The sequence below is a fragment of the Tenrec ecaudatus genome, chromosome 6, assembly GCF_050624435.1.
Source record: "Tenrec ecaudatus isolate mTenEca1 chromosome 6, mTenEca1.hap1, whole genome shotgun sequence".
Taxonomy (NCBI): Eukaryota; Metazoa; Chordata; class Mammalia; order Afrosoricida; family Tenrecidae; genus Tenrec; species Tenrec ecaudatus.
In genome coordinates, this window is record NC_134535.1 from 65840510 (window position 1) to 65861085 (window position 20576).

At 44.6% G+C, this 20576-nt stretch overlaps 1 protein-coding gene across 3 annotated transcripts in view; it reads right to left on the reverse strand.

Annotated features, from left to right (window-relative positions):
- Positions 1 to 19609, reverse strand: part of MSRB3 (methionine sulfoxide reductase B3) — a 175755-nt gene extending 156146 nt beyond the window's left edge. The window contains exon 1 of one of the 3 annotated variants that reach the window (XM_075551334.1): positions 19485 to 19609. The gene's annotated coding sequence lies outside the window, so the exon portion shown is untranslated. Of the gene's footprint in view, positions 1 to 18972; positions 19130 to 19484 lie in introns of those variants that run through there. The other 2 variants (XM_075551332.1, XM_075551333.1) reach the window with 2 other exon arrangements.
- Between the last annotated feature and the right edge of the window lie 967 nt (positions 19610 to 20576).

The window sequence follows — 20576 nt, forward strand, 5'->3', positions numbered from 1 at the left end:
GAGGAAATGTTTTGAGAATAATGAGGGCAACGAATGTACAAATGTACTTTATACAATTGATGTATGTATGGATTGTGATAAGAGTTGTATGAGCCCCTAATAAAATGATTTTTTAAATGTGGATCAATAGGCCTCACTTCAGTTAACAAAACCAGACCACAAAAAAAGTTAAAGAACCCTAAGTCCCACAGCTGAAAAAAAAAAAAAGAGTCCTAAGTCCCTTCATCAGAAAATAGGCTAACACTATTATTATGTCATTTATTTTTATTTTTTTAATCACTTTATTGGGGGCTCAGACAACTCTTATCACAATCCATACATACATCCATTGTGTCAAGCACATATGATATATCATTTTTTAATTTAATAATTAGATGAGCTTAGGTTCAAAGATATTTAATCACTTTTTCAAGTTCATAGAACTAGAGATGTTAACCTTTTGTATTCCTATGAAAGATAAAACCCAACAAAACATAGAAATCATATGGCAAAAACTAAAGGTAAAAAATGTTATAAAAAGAGCATAAACAGCATGACAGAATATAATCAAATATGTCCACAAAGACATAAAATATAAATGAGTTAAGTATACTTAAAAAAAGAAATGCATTGAGATATTTAAAAATAAATTAAGTACTGAGAGAAAAAGCACAGACGTGCATGTATACACACACACACAGCCAAAATGGCAATACAAATAGATGTCTTTCTAAAGAAACTCATTCATGATCCTAACCAAATTCACACCCAACACACTCCCCTCAAAACAAAGCCACTCCCACTGAGCAGACTGCATCTCTTAGAGGCCCTGCTGGACAGAGAAGAACTGCCCCTGGGTTTCTGAGGCTGCAAGTTGGTACAGGAGTGGATAGCCACACCTCTCTCCTGGGGGGCTGCCCATAAGCGCAAACACTGACATTGTGCTTAGCAACTCAATTCGCAACTCCCTATGCCACCAGCGCTCCTAGGTTCCTGCCAGTGCCCCTTAAAGTAGCATTGGAATATAAAAATAGAGGGGAAACGTACATCAGCACTGGACACTAACAAAACATAAAGCCACTTTGGAAAACTTCTGCTAGATAACACCCAGCAAGGTTGTACAGGGGGAAAAGTCACTCCCAACTCCTCCTAAGTGCAAACACTGCTCCAGCAAGTTAGTGAAAGGGACGCAACAGAAGCAGCATCTCACTAGCATTTAACTAGGTGGGACAAGGGCCAGAGAGCAGGTAGATCAGTGAGTGTGCAGAGTTTAATAGCCAGCACAGGCTCCATCTAAGACAGACAGCTCTGGCAAGGTGGGTATGTGGAAATGTCCACCTTAGCTTATAAAGGATCTCAGAAACACTGTGGCTGACTTTTGAAAAACACAGTCACGCCTGGGGAATGCTGAAGACACTGCCCTGGGAATTCTGGACGTCACTGCAGTTAAAGAGAAGAACTCTCAGGCCACCTTGCGATCAGCCACCGCCAGCGCTGGTGAGGTGTCCCTCTCCGTTGCCAGGAGAGTTCAATTGCAGTAAACCTAAGCTTATCTCTTGTCCCCTTTTCTAATCCTGAACAATTATGGCCAGAAAGATAAATAAAAGCGATGAGCTCTCAGGCCCCACCTGCTAACGCACAGCCTGCCTGCCTTCTTTCCTTAACAGGTGCTGGTGACAAGGTGGGAAACAAGATGCCCCGGGCCCTGCCACCACGCAGCTCACGCAGCCTGCTGAGAAAGAAAGTTATTCTTAAACAAGTATGAAAGGTTCACTGAGAGGCAAAGAAGAAATAAGATCCTATAGAGCAGATGGAAGTAGTCTGGCCGGCCCTCTGAGGAAACCCGCATAGAGAAAGTAGTATTTAATCTGATTAAAAGATAAGCTTGCATTCTGCACGTGAAGGAGGATAAGCAGCGAGTTCCAGGCAGAGCCAGCTGGAGTGCAGTGGGGCTGGGAGAGAGCTGATGGGCTGCAAGCAGGCGGAAGTCATTCCTTTTAAGAACTTGAAACTTTACCCTAAAACAGTGGCTCTCAACCTGTGGGGTGTGACCCATCTGGGGGTCAAACAACCCTTTCACAGGGGTCACCCGATTCATAAGAGTAGCAAAATTACAGTTACAAAGTAGCAACGGAAATGATTTTATGGTGGGGGGCTCACCCCAACATAAGGAACTGTATTAAAGGGTCACGGCAGTAGGAAGGTTGAGAACCACTGCCTTTAAAAGAATGGAAAGAACTGACAGAGAGTACAGTAAGATCTGCAAACAGAAAAGATCAATGTAACCGGAATGTGGAGAATGAACAGGAGTGGAATAAGACCAGAAGTGGTGAGAGGAATGAGGAGATGATGGCGGAAATCCAGCCAAAAGACTGACACGGCATGGAGTGGAGAAAGAACTTTGGGAAGACTCTACGTGGGCAAACAGTAGGACCATGTATAGCGAGCTGGAGAAGGGCAGAGGTGCGGGGTGGGGGGGGGGGAGAGGGGACTTCATCTTTTTACTTGTATGTCTCTGAGGCACAGCCATCCAAAGATGATACTACAAGAAGCAAGATACAAGCAATGGCACTTAGGAAAGGGCATTGTGCTGGTGGGTAGAATTGGGGAAGTTAGTTATACGGATGAAAGCCAGGGTCTGGAAGAAATCACTTAAGAAAATGTGCAAAATGAGAAAAGGAGATGCCAGAGCCCTAAGGATCTTTGACATCTAGAGGTGAACATGTGAAGAAAGAACTGGCGAAAATGACCCAGAAGGCACACTTGGCCAGAGATGGGAGAGGTCAAGGAAAGTGCTGCCCGGCTGGCAATGATAATGAGTATGATAACGAGGCTGTTGCTAACAGTTACGGTGAATTAACTCTGTGGAGGGTGCTGTGCTAAGTAACTAAGTCATTCACCTATACTGAGTTGGCATCAACTCCAGAGTATTGCGTTTCGTTTCTAGTTTTGATTTCGTTTTATCTTATTGAATGAGTATAGGTTTCGCTATGAGTCAAAATCAACTCAAAGGCAGTGAGTCTGAATTTTGAACTATATGGTATGTACATTATCTCTTCTACAAGTGATGAAACTGAGGCAAAAGTAATCTGACTAATTCACCCAAGATCACATATCTAACAATACCAAAAACACAAAGCCACCCTCACTGCCATCGAGTCCACGGAAACTCGCAGCGACCCCACAGGACGGGGAGAACTGCCCCGTGAGTTTCTGAGACTGGAACTCTGCACGGAAGTACAAAGCCTCAGCTAGGCGGGTTTGAAAACAAGACTATTTCTAGAGAGTGGGGGGGTGGTCACTACATCAGGAGTGGTCGGGAGTGGTCAGTTAGATAAGGACTAAATTAGGCCATTGGTTTTATTGATATGGATACCACGTGTGCTATCTGCTTCAATCAGAGCACTTTCGGTGCCAATGGCATGGAGCTTTTCCCTAAACCCAGACTATCAGCAAAGTCTCAGTTCTGCCACCACTAGTCTGATCCAAACCATTAACTCTTATCTGACCCACGGAAATAGCCCTAAATGGCTTACCTGCCTTCACACTTGGCCCTTCCAAGTCATTTCCACCCAGCAGCCAGAGTGATTACTTTAAATGCGGGTCAGTTCTTGTCACTGCCTGCCTAAAACCCTTCAATGTGACATCACATAGAATAATAATTATATCCCTCATCATGCTCCAAACGCCCACCCCCTGCTCCAGCCCTCCTCACCTTCCCTCATCCTCTTGCTCTGCGCCTATCACAGTGTGTCAGACTCGTTAATTTGCCCAACAAAGCCTGGTTCTAAACCTCAAATGTTAGAAAGTCAATGCCTGCCATGTAAGAGGGAATAGATCTATAGGAAATAAGAGTCAGCAGGAACATAAACAAGTTATTAAACAGCCAGGTCATTGGTTATGTGGAGTCTAGATGGCCTGTTTGTTTTTTACAATGAGGAAAGTTGGAATATGTTCAGGTCAGAAACAGCGGGAATCTAAGAGTTTGGGGAAGTTTGAGGACTGCATCAAGTCACAGGTGGTAAGAAAACAAATCAGCTGATTTACAAATAAAGAAAAGCTATACATACAGGAAAGTTATTTTATAAAGGGATTTTATGCCTCAGTGTCAAAGTTTTCTCCTCTGTAATTTCAAGGGTTTGGATAAAATCTGTAATTTCCAGTCCTTTCAGGATCAAGAACTTCTTTTTATTTCATTATTTTCCTTCCTCATCTCCACTGACTGTTGCACTCTGAAAGGAAGTTTAGACCAAGCTCACTGCCACCCAGTGATTTCTGACAAGGGCCTTCAAAATGTCCATTAAAAAATGGAATAGAAAGCTAAAGGAATTTTTCCATGAGTTTTTGACATTTCCTTTGTATATATCTGATTAATAAAATAATGATTACTTAAGTGAAATTTATTTGGGAAATCTGAAGCTCAGGAAGATTAAGTGGATTACTTAATATTTTTCAAAGTCACAAAATATTTTTCAAAGAAGATGTCATTGTCCAAATTGGAAAAAACAGGTCCAAGTTAGCACAGGAAATCAATGGAATCAATTCCAAACCATAGATCAAAAGTAAAACATTTAAAAGATTTTAGAAGCATATGTTCCCCTTCTATGAATGAAAAAGACATATGTTCCCCTTCTAACTCAAAGAAAAGGGATGTGGTGAAATAAAAATGATAAATCCTACGTAAATTAAATTCTGGTTTTAGTTTGAATGATTGGTGTTGTGCAAAGAAACTGTTGTTGTTTTCAGTAACACCTTAAAAAGCTAAATGGGAAAAATGTAATCGGGCAGGGGGAGACATCGAACAGTGTAATATATGACAAAATAATAATAATTTATGAATGATGAAGGGTTCATGAGGTAAGGGGAAGTGAACAGCAGATATTAAGGGCTCAAATAGAAGGCAAATGTTTTGAGAATGATGATGGCAACAAATATACATATGCTCTTGACACAATGGATGGATGTATGGATTGTGATAAGAATTGCATGAGCCCTGCCCCTCCCCCGAAAAGAATTTGTTCCAAAGGACGACATTGACTCTGCAGCTCCGGGAGATGAACATATCTGATCAGAGCACACGGGAGCAGATGAAGGGGCAGGAGGAGAGAGTGGAGCACAGCCTGGCCCACCAGGCCGTGAGGATGATGTTCCTGAGTAGAGCAGCCAGTCCACAGAGTGAACAACATGGCTGGCCCCACTATGAGAAATGATGCCAATCAGTGACTAAGGGTGATATAGGGGACTGCACCGGAGACACAGTGTGGGAATTGCACCTGACCTGATCCCACCACACCGAGGCAAAGCACTGGGGGAGTGCAGCGGAACAGCAAGGGAATGGAGTGGCAAGGTCCCCAGGGAATGCTGAAAGTGGACTTTGGGGCCAGGGCGTGGTGCCCCAACACACTGGTCTGGAAAACGCTCCTAAGGGCCAGCAAACGATCCCTGAACTAACTACAAGCTTATCTCTTGTGGAAAACAAAACAAAACAAAACAAAAGAATTGTATGAGCCCCCAAAATGATTAATAAATACGCAGAGATAGATAAAATTTAATCAAAAGAAAAGACTACCTAGGAGTCAGACTAGCATAATAATTAAGAGTAAGAACCTTGGAACTAGACTGCCTACATTCAAATTACTTTATTCAATTTACTAAATGACTCCCTAGAATCTTCATACATGAATTACCATGATATTATTATATCTCCCTGATAGTGTTGCCATGAGCATTAAATGAGGTAATATGCAAAAGGCATTTAGAATAGTGCTTGGCACACAGTAACATGCGTAAGTATTTGCTATTATTTTTATCATTATTGTCTGATAATGAAAAATGAATCTTAAAAGTAAAAGGAGAGAATACAGGTATCTGATTCCACAATAAAGTACAAGAAACCAAAAAACATGTCACAAGATATATAGCATTTGAGACCCTTTGTGTTGCCAAAATATACAAAATGAAACAATATAATTAGAGGCAGTATGGTAACACTTTTTTTTCTGTTTTCATATTTTTTTTATATTTCATTAGGGGCTCATACAACTCTTTATCACAATCCACACATATACATACATCAATTGTATAAAGCACATCCGTACATTCTTTGCCCTAATCATTTTCAAAGCATTTGCTCTCCACTTAAGCCCTTTGCATCAGGTGCTCTTTTTTATCCCCCTCCCTCCCCGCTCCCCCCTCCCTCATGAGCCCTTGATAATTTATAGATTGTTATTTTGTCATATTTGCCCTATCCAGAGTCTCCCTTTCCCCCCTTCTCTGCTGTCCGTCTCCCAGGGAGGAGGTCACATGTGGATCCTTGTAATCAGTTCCCCCTTTCCAACCCACTCACCCTCCACGCTCCCAGTATCACCCCTCACACCCTTGGTCCTGAAGGTATCATCCACCCTGGATTCCCTATGCCTCCAGCTCCCATATGCACCAGTGTACAACCTCTGCTCTATCCAGTCCTGCAAGGTAGAATTCGGATCATGGTAGTTGGGGGGAGGAAGCATCCAGGATCTGGGGGAAAGCTGTGTTCTTCATCGGTACATCGCACCCTGACTGACCCATCTAATCTCCTAAACCCCTCTGTGAAGGGATCTCCAGTGGCCGACAAATGGGTTTTGGGTCTCCACTCTGCACTTCCCCCTTCATTCACTATGGTATATATATATATATATATATATATATATATATATATATATATATATATATATATATATATATTTGCATGATGCCTTATACCTGGGCCCTTGGACACCTCATGATCGCACAGGCTGGTGTGCTTCTTCCATGTGGGCTTTGTTGCTTCTGAGCTAGATGGCCGCTTGTTCACCTTCAACCCTTTAAGACCCCAGACACTATCTCTTTTGATAGCCGGGCACCATCAGCTTTCTTCGTCACATTTGCTTCTCCAGTGCATCTAGTGCATATGAAAGTTGGACATTAAATAAGGAAGGCTGTAGAAGCATTGATGCACTTGAATTGTGGTGCTGGAGAAGAATATTGAAAGCAGCACAGACTGCTAAAAGGACAAACAAATCTGTCTTGGAAGAAGTAGGGCCAAAGGTAATGATGGCAAGACCTGTCTTACTATTTTGGATATGTTGTTCAGAGAGACCAGTCCCTGGAGAAGGCCATCCTGTTTGATAAAGTAGGAGGGCAGCAAAATCGATGGAGGCCGTCAAGGAGGAGCTAGACTGACACAGTGGCTTCAAAAATGGGCTCAAGCAGAGGAACAATTGTACGGATGGCTCAAGACCAGTGTTTCCTTCTATTGTACATAGGGTCAGGATGAGTCAGAAGTGACTTGATGGCACTTAACATGAACAACTTGATAAAACTACTGAGCCATGGTAGCGCTGTGGCTAAAGCACTTGGCTGCTCACAGAAAGAGTACATGACGATGTGGTAATTGTCTGCTTCGATAAAGATTTATAATCTTGAAAACCCTGTGAGGCAGCTCTACTCTGTCCTGTAGGCTCACTATGAGTCAAAATCAATCTGATGGCCATGGGTGTGGTTTTGGGGTTTATGATAAAATTGTTCCCCATGGTAAACTGATATTTATCGAAGATCAAATTATAAACAAGAGAATGATAAACACAAAACAGCGTACCTAGGAGCAGAGGGGACGTAATGTGACAGGCAAGGGCTATGCAGGTAACCTTTAGCATCCCATTTAAGAAGCTAAGTGGGGTAAAAAGTATCCTTTTTGATTTATAGAGATTTTGTACATTGTTTTATGTGTGTGAAACAGTTTATAATAAAACTCACTGGGTGTGAGGGGCGATGCTGGGAGAGTGGAGGATGAGTGGGTTGGAAAGGGGGAACTGATTATAAGGATCCATGTGACCTCCTCCCTGGGACATGGACAGCAGAGAAGGGGGGGAAGGGAGACTCCGGATAGGGCAAGATATGACACAATAACAATCTATAAATTACCAAGGGCACATGAGGGAGAGGGGAGCAGGGAGGGAGGGGAAAAAAAAGAGGACCTGATGCAAAGGGCTTAAGTGGAGAGCAAATGCTTTGAGAATGATTGGGGCAGGGAATGTGCGGATGTGCTTTATACAATTGATGTATGTATATGTATGGATTGTGATAAGAGTTGTATGAGCCCCTAATAAAATGTTTAAAAAATAATAATAAAACTAAATAAAATAAAACTCACTGCCATTGAGTCAGTGCTGACTCAGAGCGACCCCTTGTGGGTTTCCCAGACTCTGCTTAAGGAAGGTGCTGGTGGTTCTGAACTGTCGACCATGCAGATTGTAGCCCAGCGCTTAACCATTACACCACCAGGGATCCAATACTTTATAATAAGACAAAAACTAAAGGGCAAAAACAATGCTCTAACTGAAATTAGCAGGGTTTGGGGGTTTGTTAAGTGTGCAGTCTCACGAGCGAATGGTCTGTACCATCAAAGATGCTATTACAAGGGGTTTAGTGAGTTACTATTTGCTACGCAATCTTTACTGGGATGGGGTGAGCTCCTCCCCGCCTTAACTCAAATTGGTTAAGGAGCCTCGCTGGTAATTAGCCAGGCATACATGGGCTATCCTATCCAAATCCTAGAAGACTGTGCCTCAGGCGGGACTTCCCCAGGGACAGGACAAGGGGGAATGCCACCTTTAAGCGTGGGCCCTGCACTCAGACCTCCTAGACACAATAAAAGGACAGCCGCAGCTGCGACGGGAGCGAACAGAAAAAGGGAGACCGTGAGGACAACCAAGACCAAACTTCTTCCTGGATGGAGAGAAGTGATCCACCCAGAAGGCCATTGGGTTTCCTGTTTGACAGTTTCTGATAGGTTAAGAATGAGTCACGGTTTTCTGGAATGGTAGGCAGGTAGTCCCCTTTAAACACTGGAGACCTTGCTAGAACCCATCTGGAGCCTAGAAGCTTCGCTTCTGCTTGTAGCCTTTTCCTGTTATTAAATTGTTATGGCGGCTATCTTGCTTTCCTGAGCTATTTATGATTGTTCCAGTGAATCACTGAACCCAATGTGCACAGTGCAGTGCTGGAGGTCAAGAGCAGGGTTATATTTAGCTTCTGCCAAATAGGAGCCAACTTGGTACTGATCTTTATAGTCAGTTGTTATTACAAAGACCAATGACAGTTTTTGTTGTTGTTTAATAGTATGCTTAGGGGTACAACAGCGGTGGTGAATGCAGCTAAAAGAGAACTTTTCCATCTGCAAAATATTCTCGTGCATAACTTAGCAATCCACTGCTGTACAATTAGAATGAGTCATACCTAGTGCTAAATGGCCTTACTTCAGATGGAATATTTAATATGATGCTTCTAATAAATTTTAATCTATCCTCCACATATGTACTAAACCTTTTTGTTTACTCATTTTACTGGGGCTCATACAACTCATCACAATCCATACATACATCCATTGTGTCAAGCACATTTGTACATTTGTTGCCATCATCCTTCTCAAAACATTTCCTTTTTACTTGAACCCTTGGTATCAGCTCATTTTTCCCTCCCTCCCCGCACCCCCTCCTTCATGAACCCTTGATAATTTACAAATTATTATTTTGTCATGTCTTACACTGTCCGACATCTCCCTTCACCAACTTTTCTGTTCTCCAACCCCCCCAGGGAGAGGATTATGCGTAGATCCTGTGATCAGTTCCCCCTTTCTACCCCACCTGCCCGCCACCTTCCCTGTATCGCCTCTCGTCACTGGTCATGTCCTGGATTCCCTGTGTTTCCAGTTCCTAACTTTACTATTGTACATCCTCTGGTCTAGCTGGATTTGTAAGGTAGAATTGGGATCATGATAGTGGGGAGGAGGAAGTATTAAAGAACTAGAGGAAAGTTGTATATTTCATCGGCACTATACTGCACCCTGACTGGCTCATCTCCTCCCCATGGCCCTTCTTATAAGGGGATGTCCAGTTGCCTACAGATGGGCTTTGGGTTCCCACTCTGCACTCCCCTTCATTCACAATGATATGATTTTTTGTTCTTTGATGCCTGATACCTGATCCCATCGACACCTAGTGATCACACAAGCTGGTGTGCTTCTTCCATGTGGGCTTTCTTGCTTTTCAGCTAGATGGCCACTTGTTTATCTTCAAGCCTTTAAGACCCCAGATGCTATACACATAGATTTTAATCATTTTATTGAGGGTTCATACAACTCTTATCACAATCCACACATATATCAATCATGTAAAGCACATTTGCACATTCATTGCCTTTATCATTCTCATAACATTTAGTCTCCACGTAGGCTCCTGGCATCAGGTCCTCATTTTCCCCCTCCCTCCCCGCTCCCCCCTCCCTCATGAACCCTTGATAATTTATAAATTATTATTTTGTCATATCTTGCCCTATCCAACGTCTCCCTTCACCCACTTTTCTGTTGTCCATCCCCCAGGGAGGAGGTCACATGTAGATCCTTGTGATCAGTTCCCCCTTTCCAACCCACCCTCTCTCTACCCTCCCAATATCACCACTCTCACCACTGGTCCCGAAGGAATCATCCACCCTAGATTCCCTGTGTTTCCAGTTCCTATCTGTACCAGTGAACATGCTCTGGTCTAGCCAGATTTGTAAGGCAGAATTCGGATCATGATAGCGGGGGTGGGAGGAAGCATTTGGGAACTAGATTAAAGTTGCATGTTTCATCATTGCTACACTGCACCCTGACTGGCTCATCTCATCCCCCAGACCCTTCTGTACCGGGATGTCCAATTGCCTACAGTTGGGCTTTGGGTCTCCACTCTGCACTCACCCTTATGCATAATGATATGATTTTTTGTTCTGATGATGCCTGATACCTGATCCCTTTGATACCTCAAGATCACGCAGCCTGGTGTGCTTCCTCCTTGTGGGCTTTGTTGCTTCTGAGCTAGATGGCCACTTGTTTACCTTCAAGCCTTTAAGCCTTTAAGATCCCAAATGCTATATTTTTTGATAGCCGGGCACATCAGCTTTCTTCACCACATTTGGTTATGAACCCACTTTGTCTTCAGTGATCGTGTTGGGAAAGTGAGCATCATGGAATGCCAGGTTAATAGAACAAAGTGTTCTTGTATTGAGGGAGTACTTGAGTGGAGACCCAATATCCATCTGCTACCTAATACTAAACTTATAAATATCTGCACATAAGCCTATTTCCCCATCATCATATATAAATATATTTACATATGCACATGCCTGTATTTAGACCTCTATAAATACTCTCTGCCTCCTAGTTCTTTCCTCTATTTCCTTTGACTTTCCTCTTGTCCCACTATCATGTTCAGCCTTCATTTGGGTTTGAGTAATTCCTCTCAGTTACATTACCCTTGATCAAGCCCTACCAGGCCTCTACACCCTCCTCGCCATCACTTTTAGATCATTTTTGTTCCCTTGTCCTTCAGTTTGTTAACACCCACTTCCTTTCCCTGGTCTCCCTCTCTCCAATGTCCCCCTGGAATTATCAGTCAGTCCCATTGTTTTCTCCTCCAGATTGTTTATCCTGCCTACCTTATCTAGATAGACATGCAGAGATAATAATATGCACACAAACAAGACAGAGTAAAACAAAGCAACAAAAGAAAACAACAACAACAAAAGAAAAACCTATAAATAGTTTGAGGTCTATTGGTTGACCTTCAGGAGTATTCTCTGCTCAAATCTGATCAGGCACCACGCCCTGGCCCCAAAGTCTATTTTTGATATTCCCTCAGGACTTCCTTGCTCTGCTCCCCTTGCTGTTCTGTTGCCCTTAGTGTTTTGCCTCAGTGTGGTGGGGTCACATTGGGCACCATTCCCATCCCCATTCCCATGTTGTCCCTCGCAGGGCCTTGGGTCTGTGAGGGATGTTATGTCTTGTAGTAGGGCTGGCCATATGGTCTTCCCTGTGGATTGGCTGCTCTGAGCAGGGATATCGTCCTCAAGGGTTGGTGGGCCAGGATGTGCTCCACTCTCTTTCTCCCCCTTCATTTTGTGCTCTGATCAGACATGTTCCTCTCCCTGAGCTGTGGCTTCAGTGCTGTCCTGTGAAGTAAATTCTTCTGGGAAGAGGGGAAGCTTCTTTAAGGTTATGTAACTTTGCTTATGGATCAAATTCTCGGTGTATTAGGCTAGATAGTCCAACATAAGACATTAGACACAAAATGATATTTACATTTAGTTATGTAAAGGGCCAACTTAAACTAAACATAGCTAGAGTAGGCATAACTTTTCATAATGTATTAATCATATTATTTCCATTCAAAATTATTGAATCTATTTCAAGACATTAGGCAGCACATATATTAAACTGAGGCACAAAGAGTTTAAAAGACTTAGCACGAACAAACTCTAATGCCGGTCTCCCAGGTCACCATCCAGTGTTCTTTTCATCACACTTACTGACTCCCTGGAAACATGTATACAGCCCCAAGGATAAAAATATGCTAAGTAGTCAACGGTTTTGTTTTGTTTTTTTCAATTTGCCTGTACTTTAACATCTTGCAATTCCTATGCATCCCTCATGGCTGTCTGCCTAGGAGGCATATTCACACACCGAGATGTTAAAAACAAGGTTTACAAGTACACCTGTAATCTAAGAAAAAGTGCGCATCCACCTATTATAGGCACTGGATCAGCTCTATGGCAACTGGCTTGATTTTCTGGTTAATAAAATGCAATATGCATCTTACCCGACCCCACCCAAACTCAAGACTCTGGCAGTAAAACACAACAAAAACAAAAGGCACATGAAAGGGTGACAGTGAACTGTATGGTGCTCTAAGTTATGCAAGGGTTATTCTGTTATTTTATAGACTCTAATAGATACCACAGGCTTATTTTCAGTATTGTCTTAGGTTTAAAATACATATTGAAGAATGGATTTATTTAAGTTTCTCCTTGATTATTTATGCCTTTAAATAAGATTACTGACTCACAAAACCATAAAAGGAGGGGGGAGAGGAAAAAGAGGAGCTGACATCAACGGCTCAAGTAGAAAGTGTTTGGAAAATGATGATTAAAGCATATGTACAAATATGCTTGATCCAATTGATGTATAAGTTGTTATAAGAGCTGTAAGAGCCCCCAGTAAAATGATCTGTAAAAAAAAAGAAACCAGGGAGGGGGTAAAATGAGGAGCTGATACCAAGGGTTCAAGTAGAAAGCAAATGTTTTGAGAAGGATGATCGAAACAAATGTACAAACGTGCTTGACACAATGGATGGATGTATGGAATGTGATGAGTTTTATGAGCCCCCCAATAAAGTCAAGAAGGCTAACAAGTATTCATTCCCCCTGGTGGAAATCACATCGTCACAATCTGTTCCCTCTGGGGGAAGATGAAGGGAAGGTGTCCTGAACAACTTAAGGATGCCCCGGAGTGCGGAGGAAAACAAGGCTTGGTGATTAAGGCCTTCTACAAGGCATGAAGCGCCGCTGATGGACGACATGCAAGGAAGTAGCACCAACAATTGTGCAGGTTAGAAAGCTCAGGCTATTGTATGCCTGCAATATCCTTTGCTGACTGTTTCCCACATATTATTCCTGATGTTAGTAAATGTGGTCCCCCTAAATCAGGAGAGCTCGTGGGCAGAATGCCATAAACGGGTTGGGCATCTTTCACAGCCAGATCAGAGTGATCTTCTTCATGATGTTTCTCCTCTGTCTTTCCTCCTCCTTGAACCAGCAAAGGCTCTTGGAGCATTTTTCTGGACCTCATTTTTACCTTACTTTTTTACAACATGTTATAGTCTCCTATTTCTGGCACTATCACACATCAATGTCCTATCAACATCTCAAACCCGTATATCTAAAACAAAACTTACTGTTTACTCTCATCCACTCACTGACCCGGTCGGAGTCCAGATGCTCTCACCCTCCCACACTTGACGGCTTGTCCCTCTCTTTCTCCATAGTCCATTAATCATTTCTGTACAATCCACTTTAGCAAAACGTCGCCAACCACGCGGCCACTACTTAGCTCAGATTTCATTCTCACACAAAAACGCTTAAGCAACACTTTCTTGTTGGCCCAGTCGTTTTGCCTCCCAATTAAATTAATCCTCTAAACTGCTAGACAATATAGCCTATAATTCCACTCTGATTCTACTATTTCATGCACCAAACAACTTCAATGGCTTCTCATAGCTTATTAAAATGGTCCAAACTGCCAGCCTCCTAGCTTTCCATGTAGGCCAAACCTAAATTTCCATCATGATACTTTATCTTCCCACTGTTTCTCTGCATAGATGCTTTGTTTCTCTACACCTGTCCTCTCTATATATGGTTAAGTAGTGGGTGCTCAACCCAACAGGCTTTCTTCCACACGAGCCAGTGATTCTCTCCTTCCTCCTGTTACCTCGACAAGAAAACATCCTATCCCTCGGTATAGTTGATTCTCCCTCACACGGGGGCCCAGAATATTCATGGAAAAGCCTAGAAAATCTAGAAAGCAGTCAAGACCCAAAATAAGAGGATACTGTGAGTTAGCTCCACTGTCCAAAAAAGGAGGCAACAAAAGTAAGCCAGATGCCGTAAAACCTGTTTCAGAATGCTTGAGACAGTAAAGAATCTTCATACCTGGGACCATGATGTGGAGGGACTGCCAAGGGGCTCATGAACCTAACAGTCCAGTGAGAAATCAAGAAATTGCCTGGGTATGAACTTCACTCGGTACAAACGGTGCTTCAGTGCATGCCCCAGAAGCTTGCGGAAATGCCAAACTCTCAGTGACCAGGGCAGTCGGAAAACGAGAGAGGCATATTCCAGGCAGCAGGCCACCGCAACAAAAGGTAGGGACAGAGAATGCTAGGCATGTGTGAGAGATAAGAAAACAGTTGTTGGTTCTTAACCTATGACTATTGTGTATGTCTCTACCACTGTTACAGAGGGGCACTTGGAGATGACATTGACAAGAGGCAGCGGGTTTGGGGGTTTTGTTACTGTTTTCAAATCGCATATGGCTTTAATGGACTCATCCTTCAGAGCCTTTCTTTTAACTCAGCATTTTAATTCAGTGAATGCCTGGAAATATGCAAATGATTATCTGCAGAGCTGAAGCAGGTATTATCAGACAGGATTTTCACCACTCAGTTGGATCCTAAATTGCCTTGTAATTCCTGAGTCTGGATTCGTGCTACAGTCATGAGCGTCCACGCTGGCATTCCTAAAGCAAGATGAATGAACCATAGTAACGTCTCAGGCTAACACTGAAGGTGTGTGCTCTTGTACACACACACTGAAATCAAGAACACGCTGTGCATTTGAAAGACCAACCACCCCATCTTATAAAATAAAATTCAAAATCAAACTATGGAGATGGCTGCACTATATACCCCAAATCGACTGCTATGGCATCACCTGAGCCTCACAGCAACTATATCTTGGGCTCTGGGGCCATAAATCTTTTCAGAAGCAGGTAGTCTCATCTTTCTCCTTCGGGAAGGTTGGTGGATTTGGGCAGGCAACCTTGCACTCTGAGCAGTCCAATGCTCACCCGACAATACCACCAGGGCTCCATACAATTTAGAACTCTGAACTAAGAAGTCACCTTGGGGAAAATATAGATCAGCCAGTTCTTTCAGGAATTTAGGATGGAGCCTCAATTGTTTAGGTCAGTGTCTCCCTGTGGCTAGAACCAAGGACACATAAATAGTTAAGAGCTTCTGAGCAGCCAGCCACATGCAGCCTGAACGCAGGAAAGCAAGCACACAGAGTGGCTAAGATTAGAGACGGGAGAAGTCCAGGCTTTCCCTGGTCCTAGGCCCTAATAAGGTCTGACTGCCTTATGCTTTCCATTGGTCCATGGATTCCTTCATTCCTTCATCCCCCCCCCCCTTTTCTGCCCTCCTCCCTGTCCTCTCTTCCTTCATGTCTTTTTCTAAAGCTAATTCAAAATCATTTCTGTTACCTGTACCAGAGTTTAACTAAGGTAATAAACAAAATTCACTCTAATGTCAACTGGTTGATTAATTACTAGGCTATCTTTTATAAACTTTCTATTCTCTTAATAGTCATAAATATGACTGGTGTGTTGTTAGTACAGACAAATGCTGAGATGATATTGAGCATTTTATCAGGGAGAAAATATATAGGAACATTCAAGGTAAAACCTTGAGTTATCTGTACAACAACCAGAAATATTCAATCTGGCACATTAAAGCTATCTGATTATGCTACTATTCAAAGCCACCTTAATTTTGAACAGATCAGATGAAAGCAAACCCAACCCACTGCCATCACGTCAATTCCAACTCCGATCAATCGTATATGGGGTTTCCGGGGCTGTAAATGTTTATGGGAGCACACAGCCTCATCTTTCTCTGTTGGCGTGACTGGTGGGCTTGAACCTCTGGTCTCTTCGTGTGTAAGATCAAAAGGACATAACTCAATATAGGGCATTTCCCTATAGAATGCCCCCCACCCCACCCCACCCCCCAGTAACTAGCCACGAGCCTCTGAACACAGGCGTTGCTCTCCATTGGTATTTCTAACTTAACACTTGCCAGAAAGCGGTTAGGCATTTACGCCACAACATTGTTGGCACTTTCTACTGTTAGGTGAGAAAGGGGAGCTAACAGAAACTTAATATCACCAAACTCTGTCCAAGAGTGTGTGTTTGTGTGCCTGTGCTGGTGTCAAGATGGTCCTGAGGCAGATCCAGGCTCCCCAAAGCTAGATCCACACCCATTAGTGCTGACTACAGATAGACCAGTTTAACGTGAATAGCGAGTCAGAGGCTGACAATCCGAAGAGGGAACCAAATGTAGTGGGTGTCAGGATTATAGAAACAAAAACAGTATTATGGAATCCTGGAGACAGAAGGGGCATAAAAACAATTCTACCATTTTACAGAGACGGAATCTGTATCATCAACCAACTCCCCAACCAGGCCATCCAAACATGGGAATAAAATCCAAGAGACTGACCAGATTAGGATAACACCAAAAAGCAGAAGCAGTCATTTCCTAAAGTTATTCTTTAATGATTTAAAAATGTAATTTCAATTAATAAATGGCATATGTACTAGAATATCACCTATGAATATTTCTGCTGTGATATGCTTTGGATATTACTTGATTTTTTTAAGGATATCAGAACTATTGGGCTAGCATTTTAATTTAGAAAAAAAACATGTCCTCATGCAAAGCTTTAATGGTTTGTAAGCTTGCAGCTTTGGCAGACAGACAGGGTAGGTACTGTGACAAAGTTCTAAACGGCAGAGAGCTACTTATTTTAATATATATTCTTTAATTCCAGTCATTCACATAAGAGTCCTAGTAAAAGTCACCAGAAATTAGTCTGCTGTGTCAGCTGGGACTGAAATTAAAAGAATAAATGTTTAAAGAGTCTAAATATAAGCTTGCTGTTCAAAATTACTGGTGCGGACTAGATTTTGGTCTTCAAGGGCTACTTTAGCACAAGCCTTTGGTAAGTCAACACAGGTGAGAGAGGGGTGCGGGCATACATATTGGTCCATTCCCTAGCAGTACAATCCACTCTTTATGGCTCAGCACAGTATTTTTAGAAGCCCATTGGTAAAATGTGAGGTTACAACCTGTTATATTTCTCAAGAAGTGCTATTTAAGTTACCTCTAAAGTAAAACTCCATAAAAGTAGGTTTTTTAGAGAAGCAAAATTATTCTGAAACGATGAAACCAATACCATTGCTTCAAGTGATACTTATAAACTACACATTTGTAAGTTAAATATATTTTTTTAATCTGCCATTCACTTGAACTAACTTGCCTAAATTAGTTACCTGAATCCTAAGGACTTTTGTATAGACAAACTACTTTTTAAAATCGATTCTGCTACCAAGGCTGCAAATGAGAATATAAAGATATATACCAGACATCCCAGAATGTACTCAATACCAATAGGATCAGCTTCCAAGTAATTTCTAAATCCTAATTGCTAACCAGATCTTCTTTGGACAGTTGTCTATTGGGGGCAAAACAAGAGCCAACTAAAAATCTCATCAAGAATCTCAAATTGGAGGAATTACCATGTCTGTTCTTCTTTTCCATATAAAATGATGACCCCAAAGCTTTGAGGAGTCCTCCTGCCTCGTAGAAAGGTTTGTGCACTTACTTTCACACGTACCTTCAACGCGACATTCGGACTTTCAAACAACTACATCTATAATCATCCTTTTAAAAAAAGTCCTCACATATTTTCCATGATTAAAAAAAACGCTCGTAAAAAGCATATGATGACGCCTCTAGAACGACCGCTTCTTCGCTAATAGTCTTACAGCAAGGCCGGCAGAAAGACACCTCCAGTCTAAAAGGAGCGGGGAAACTTGGAAGACACTCTTGAAGACCTCCTTTCCCCTCCCACCAAAACAAGCCCGCTACCTGGCCGGCCGGCTCCGGGCCGTTGGCCTCCGGCCTAGGAAACGCCGGCCGGACGGCGGGCGCCGACCCCGCACGCGGGACAGGGGGCGCGGGGGGCGGGCCGGCGGGGACGGGTGGGGGTGCGAGCGCCCCGGGGTGCGCCCCTCCCGCCGCCGGCGCCCCCGCCCCCGGGCCTGGCCGGTGCGTTCCCACGCGCCCGGCCCGTTAGTCCGGCAGCCACCCTGGGCGGCCGGCTCGCGGGGCGCAGGGGAGCCAGGGGGGCCGCTGCCCGGGGCCGCGCCCCCCGCCCCACCCCACCCCACCCCCACCCCGAGCCCGGGGCGCCCCTCCCGGGCCTCCCGCGGCGGCCCCGCCGGCCCCTCCCCTGGAGAGCCGCCCGCGGGCTCGGGTTCGCGCCGGGCGCCGGGTAAGGTGTCCCGGAGGCGGCCGGACGCCTCCCGTCGGCGGGGCCGCGGCCAGCCCTGACCTCCCTCCCCTCAGCGCCGCCGCGGGGTGCAGCCCGGGGCGGCGCTCCTGCGCTCCGAAAAGGGGGTGGGGGTCCCCGCAGGGCGGAGGGGGCGCCGGGCCGAGCTCGCGGGGGACTCCGGACCCGGGCGACCCTCCCGCCCACACCGCAACTTGCCAGGGAGGGGAGGGCGCGGGGATGCGGGGATGCGGGCCGGGCGGCCGAACTTACGGGACCGCGCGGCTCCGGGCGCCGCGGCCACGCACAGGCTCGGGCACAGGCGCAGCGGGCCGGGGCGCGGGAGGGAACCCCGGGGAGCCGCCGCCGCCGCCGTCCGCGCCCCGCTCCGCTCCTCCCTCCCGGCCGGCTGCGGGCGACGGACGGGGCGGCGGGAGGCATGACGGGAAATTCCTGGGCACGGGCAGCCGAGTCCAAATAAGAGCATAGGAGCCGAGCGAGGGAGGACCGCGGCGCGCCGGCCGCGGACGGGGCGCCCTGCCCGGGCTCGGCGCCGCCAGCTCCCGCCTCCCCTCGCCCTCCTGCGCCTCGGCGGGGTCGCTCCAGCCGCCCTTTGCAACGGCACCAGCCCACCTGAGACCCCTGAAGGGGCCGGCCCCACCCCTAGGGGACCAGACGGCATCCCGCGGTCCAAGGGAAACCGCTCAGGGGGTTCAGAATCGTGCCGCCCCTCCCTGGTCTACAGAGAAGTTGGATAGCGAAGTGATACAAAGTCTGGCACTTACGCGTCTTCCCCGGCGGTGGGGAGAGTGAGGCTGGAGCAGCACTGCCAACTCACACACCTAGTCTCCTGAGCCAGGCTTTCCGAGCAGCGTGTAGCAGCGGGGAGGCGGGTGGGTGGGGGTGTTTGTGTGTAGGCGTGTTTCTTTCTTGGACATGCACTTCTCCCCAAACTTATTTCTGAGCAGCATCAGCAGAGTTGAGGCAGGCTATCTAGGCAATAAGATTTTTCACACTAGCTAAATGTCAGGTGTTGAAGAGTGTCCCCACCTCCAAGCTCTACTCATCCCCCACGGTCATTTTGTACTTGCCGTAGTTTGTGCCCGGGGCCAGGCTGATGGTTAGTCGAAAGGTTGTCTGTCTGAAGACAAAAATGGCAGGCCCAGATGGTTAATCGCAGGCCCTAGCCCAGCAGTTCCCTGGCTTTCCTTGGGCACTGATAACTCCTCTCGTAGTAAAGGGCAAATGACCCTTAGCTTTTGAAGACAACCTAATTATGTCTTAATTACTGTACTTTACTTTTTTATTCAAATTAATGGAAGATGCCCTGGAGATGTAGAATGTTACGCAATTGCTTATGAACATTTAAAAATACTCCAGAAATTATTTATTGATGCAAAATACTTAAAGGGATAAATGTCAAACAGATTTAGAGTGTATTACTCTGAAATGTATTCAACTGATGGTAATATGTATATCACATCATTTATTTGAAAATACTGTATTTGAAATTCAGAAACTTCATTTCAAAACAAATTCAATTCTGGCATAGCATGAAAGCTGAAAGACAAAAAACAAACAAACAAAAAACAGTCCATTCATAAGTGGCTCCCCTCAAAACATCTGGTTCTAAAAGCACCGCATCCCATGAAGTATGCCTGGCAGAAGGGCAGATTTCACACTTAATGTGCTGTCAGTGAACACAGGGCGGAGGGCAGATGACATGGGTGAATAAACAGTCGATACATTCTGATACAAGAAATAAGAGAGTTAAAAGACACAACATTATTCTGGTGTCAAAACTACCAACTGCTCCTCGGGAGAAAGACTTGGTTTTCTACACCTGTAAACACAGTTCTACTCCGTCCTGGAGGGTC